The sequence below is a fragment of the Dama dama genome, unplaced genomic scaffold (assembly GCF_033118175.1).
Source record: "Dama dama isolate Ldn47 unplaced genomic scaffold, ASM3311817v1 ptg000020l, whole genome shotgun sequence".
In the NCBI taxonomy this organism is placed as follows: Eukaryota; Metazoa; Chordata; class Mammalia; order Artiodactyla; family Cervidae; genus Dama; species Dama dama.
In genome coordinates this window covers 7227456-7233163 of record NW_026870875.1, presented here as the reverse complement: position 1 = coordinate 7233163, position 5708 = coordinate 7227456, and positions in this window count along the sequence as shown.

Here is a 5708-nt window from a genome sequence, read left to right as displayed (position 1 = left end):
CCGCGAGATGAGGCCCGATTCCCCTGCACTGCGTGCAGAGCAATTCCGTGTTCCACATCAAAAGTGAAAGGAGCCTTGATTTCCTTGATGGCACTCCAGAGAAAACCCAAGATCACTGTCTCAAGTCTAGAGGGATCTTGAGGTCACTGGAGCAACACGAAAGGGCTCCGTGGACCCCAAATCAACTCGAGATGAGAGCTTAGTCCCTGGCTTCGAGTCAAGAGGAATACCAACTTTCCACAAGCACGTCAAGAGGAGGCTTCTCTCAGCTACAGGTATGTGAGAGGGACCCTGAGTTTGTGGCCTCAAGTGGACTGGACACCGAGATGCTCTGACTCGAAATAAGGCCGGATATCCCTGCAGTGAATTGAATGCAGGCTCATCTTGCATCTCCCAAGACGAAGGGATGTCTGAATCCCCTGTGGAGACCACAGAGAAAGACCTAGTCCTCCACCTCAACGCAACCGGAGGCCTCATATCCTTTGAAAATTCGAGAGATCCGCGGACATCAATACTTCTGAAGGAGGCGATGCCTGACTCCTCTTGAAAATGGATAGGAGTCCCAGGATCCCTGTGGCACGTGGAAAGGGACCCTGGGTCTCCCGCCTCACGTGGAGACGCGTCCCAATTGCCATGTCAAGACTCGAGGAGAATCCCGAGGTGTCCCTCGCACCTAGGCAGGAGTCCTGACATCGCTGAACAAACGCGTGTCTGGAAGGGCCCTCCCCGTCGTAACTCGAGAATATACCCCAGGTTCCGGCCGCAACTCGAGAAAAACCATGAGATTTCCCCCTCGCCGCGAGATGAGGCCCTATTCCCCTGCACTGCGTGCAGAGCAATTCCGTTTTCCACATCAAACGTGAAAGGAGCCTTGATTTCCTTGATGGCACTCCAGACAAAACCCAAGATCACTGTCTCAAGCCTAGAGGGATCCTGAGGTCACTGGAACAACACGAAAGGGCTCCGTGTACCCCAAATCATCTCGAGATGAGAGCTTAGTCCCAGGCTTAGACTCAAGAGGAATACCAACTTTCCACAAGCACCTCAAGAGGAGGCTTCTCTCAGCTACAGGTATATTTGAGGGACCCCCAGAGTGTGGCCTCAAGTGGAATGGACACCGAGATGCTCTGACTCGAAGTAAGGCCGGATATCCCAACAGTGAATTGAATGCAGGCTCGTCTTGCATCTCCCAAGACGAAGGGATGTCTGAATCCGCTGTGGAGACCACAGAGAAAGACCTAGTCCTCCGCCTCATCGCGACCGGAGGCCTCACATCCTTTGAAAACTCGAGATGTCCGCGGAGATCAATGCTTCCAAAGGAGACGATGCCTGACTCCTCTTGAAAATGGATAGGAGTCCCAGGATCCCTGTGGCACGTGGAAAGGGACCCTGGGTCTCCCGCCTCACGTGGATATGCGTCCAAATTGCAATGCCAAGACTCGAGGAGAATCCCGAGGTGTCCCTCGCACCTAGGCAGGAGTCCTGTCGTCGCTGAACAAACACGTGTCTGGAAGGACCCTCCCCGTTGTAACTCGAGAATATACCCCAGGTTCCGGCCTCAACTCGAGAAAAACCATGAGACTTCCCCCTCGCCGCGAGATGAGACCGGATTCCCCTGCACTGCGTGCAGAGCAATTCCGTGTTCCACATCAAACGTGAAAGGAGCCTTGATTTCCTTGATGGCACTCCAGAGAAAACCAAAGATCACTGTCTCAAGTCTAGAGGGATCCTGAGGTCACGGTAGCAACATGAAAGGGCTCCGTGGACCCCAAATCAACTCGAGATGAGAGCTTAGTACCTGGCTTCGACTCAAGAGGAATACCAACTTTCCACAAGCACCTCAAGAGGAGGGTTCTCTCAGCCACAGGTATGTGAGAAGGACCGTGAGTTTGTGGCCTCAAGTGGAATGGACACCGAGATGCTCTGACTCGAACTATGGCCAGATATCCCTGCAGTGAATTGAATGCAGGCACGTCTTGCATCTCCCAAGACGAAGGGATGTCTGAATCCCCTGTGGAGACCACAGAGAAAGACCTAGTTCTCCGCCTCATCGCGACCGGAGGCCTCACATCCTTTGAAAACTCGAGTGCTCCACGGAAATCAATGCCTCCAAAGGAGACGATGCCTGACTCCTCTTGAAAATGGATAGGAGTCCCAGGATCCCTGTGGCACGTGGAAAGGGACCCTGGGTCTCCCGCTTCACGTGGAGACGCGTCCCAATTGCCATGCCAAGACTCGAGGAGAATCCCGAGGTGTCCCTCGCACCTAGGCAGGAGTCCTGACGACGCTGAATAAACACGTGTCCGGAAGGGCCCTCCCCGTCGTAACTCGAGAATATACCCAAGGTTCCGGCTGCAACTCGAGAAAAACCATATGACTTCCCCCTCGCCGCGAGATGAGGCCCGATTCCACTGCACTGCGTGCAGAGCAATTCCGTGTTCCACATCAAACGTGAAAGGAGCCTTGATTTCCTTGATGGCACTCCAGAAAAAACCCAAAGTCACTGTTTCAAGTCTAGAGGGATCCTGAGGTCACTGGAGCAACACGAAAGGGCTCCGTGGACCACAAATCAACTCGAGATGAGAGCTTAGTCCCTGTCTTCGACACAAGAGGAATACCAACTTTCCACAAGCACCTCAAGAGGAGGCTTCTCTCAGCTACATGTATGTGAGAGGAACCCTGAGTTTGTGGCCTCAAGTGGAATGGACACCGAGATGCTCTGACTTGAAGTAAGGCCAGATATGCCAGCAGTGAGTTGAATGCAAACTCGTCTTGCATCTCCCAAGACGAAGGGATGTCTGAATCCCCTGTGGAGACCACAGAGAAAGACCTAGTTCTCCGCCTCATCGAGACCGGAGGCTTCACATCCTTTGAAAACTCGAGAGGTCTGCGGAAATCAATGCTTCCATAGGAGACGATGCCTGACTCCTCTTGAAAATGGTTAAGAGTCCCAAGATCCCTGTCCACATGGACGGGGACCCTGGGTCTCCCGCTTCACGTGGAGACGCGTCCCAGTTGCCATGCCAAGACTCGAGGAGAATCCCGAGCTGTCCCTCGCACCTAGGCAGGAATCCTGACGTAGCTGAACAAACACGTGTCTGGAAGGGCCCTCCCCCTCGTAACTCGAGAATATACCCCAGGTTCCGGCCGCAACTCGAGAAAAACAATGAGATTTCCCCCTCGTCGCGAGATGAGCCCCGATTCCCCTGCACTGCGCGCAGAGCAATTCCGTGTTCCACATCAAACGTGAAAGGAGCCTTGATTTCCTTGATGGCACTCCAGAGAAAACCCTAGATCACTGTCTCAAGTCTAGAGGGATCCTGAGGTCACTGGAGCAACACGAAAGGGCTCCGTGGACCCCAAATCAACTCGAGATGAGAGCTTAGTTCCTGGCTTCGACTCAAGAGGAATACCAACTTTCCACAAGCCCCTCAAGAGGAGGCTTCTCTCAGCTACAGGTATGTGAGAGGGACCCTGAGTTTGTGGCCTCAAGTAGAATGGACACCGAGATGCCCTGACTCGAAGTAAGGCCGGATATCCCTGCAGTGAACTGAATGCAGGCTTGTCTTGAATCTCCCAAGATGAAGGGATGTCTGAATCCCCTGTGGAGACCACAGAGAAAGACCTAGTTCTCAGCCTCATGGCGACCGGAGGCCTCACATCCTTTGAAAACTCGAGAGGTCCGCAGACATCAATGCTTCCAAAGGAGACGATGCCTGACTCCTCTTGAAAATGAATAGGAGTCCCAGGATCCCTGTCCACATGGACGGGGACACTGGGTCTCCCGCTTCACGTGAACACGCGTCCCAATAGCCATGCCAAGACTCGAGGAGAATTCCGAGGTGTCCCTCGCACCTAGGCAGGAGTCCTGACGTCGCTGCACAAACACGTGTCTGGAAGGGCCCTCCCCGTCGTAACTCGAGAATATACCCCAGGTTCCGGCCGCAACTCGAGAAAAACCATGAGACTTGCACCTCGCCGCCAGATGAGGCCCTATTCCCCTGCACTGCGTGCAGAGCAATTCCGTGTTCCACATCAAACGTGAAAGGAGCCTTGATTTCCTTGATGGCACTCCAGAGAAAACCCAAGATCACTGTCTCAAGTCTAGAGGGATCCTGAGGTCACTGTAGCAACACGAAAGGCTCCGTGGACCCCAAATCAACTCGAGATGAGAGCTTAGTCCCTGGCTTAGACTCAAGAGGTATACCAACTTTCCACAAGCACCTCAAGAGGAGGCTTCTCTCAGCTACAGGTAGGTGAGAGGGACCCTGAGTTTGTGGCCTCAAGTGGAATGGACACCGAGATGCTCTGACTCGAAGAAAGGCCGGATATCCCTGCAGTGAATTGAATGCAGGCTCGTCTTCCATCTCCCAAGACGAAGGGATGTATGAATCACCTGTGGAGACCACAGAGAAAGACCTAGTCCTCCGCCTCAACGCGACCGGAGGCCTGACATTCTTTGAAAACTCGAGAGGTTCCCGGAGATCAATGCTTCCAAAGGAGACGATGCCTGACTCCTCCTGAAAATGGATAGGAGTCCCAGGATCCCTGTGGCACGTGGAAAGGGACCCTGGGTCTCCCGCTTCACGTGGAGACGCATCCCAATTGCCATGCCAAGACTCGAGGAGAATCCCGAGGTGTCCCTCGCACCTAGGCAGGAGTCCTGACGACGCTGAACAAACACGTGTCCGGAAGAGCCCTCCCCGTCGTAACTCGAGAATATACCCCAGGTTCCGGCTGCAACTCAAGAAAAATCATGAGACTTTCCCCTCGCCGCGAGATGAGGCCCGATTCCCCTGCACTGCGTGCAGAGCAATTCCGTGTTCCACATCAAACGTGAAAGGAGCCTTGATTTCCTTGATGGCACTCCAGAGAAAAGGCAAGATCACTGTCTCAAGTCTAGAGGGATCCTGAGGTCACTGGAGCAACACGAAAGGGCTCCGTGGACCACAAATCAACTCGAGATGAGAGCTTAGTCCCTGGCTTCGACTCAAGAGGAATACCAACTTTCCACAAGCACCTCAAGAGGAAGCTTCTCTCAGCTACATGTAGGTGAGAGGGACCCTGAGTTTGTGGCCTCAAGTGGAATGGACACCGAGATGCTCTGACTCGAAGTAAGGCCGGATATCCCTGCAGTGAATTGAATGCAGGCTCGTCTTGCATCTCCCAAGTCGACGGGATTTCTGAATCCCCTTTGGAGACCACAGAGAAAGACCTAATTCTCAGCCTCATGGCGACCGGAGGGCTCACATCCTTTGAAAACTCGAGAGGTCCGCGGAGATCAATGCTTCCAAAGTAGACGATGCCTGACGCTTCTTGAAAATAGATAGGAGTCGCAGGATCCCTGTGGCACGTGGAAAGGTAGCCTGGTTCTCCCGCCTCACGTGGAGACGCGTCCCAATTGCCATGCCAAGACTCGAGGAGAATCCCGAGGTGTCCCTCGCACCTAGGCAGCAGTCCTGACGTAGCTGAACAAACACGTGTCTGGAAGGGCCCTCCCCGTCGTAACTCGAGAATATACCCCAGGTTCAGGCCGCAACTCGAGAAAAACAATGAGATTTCCCCCTCGTCGCGAGATGAGCCCCGATTCCCCTGCACTGCGTGCAGAGCAATTCCGTGTTCCACATCAAACGTGAAAGGAGCGTTGATTTCCTTGATGGCACTCCAGAGAAAACCCAAGATCACTGGCTCAAGTCTAGAGGGATCCT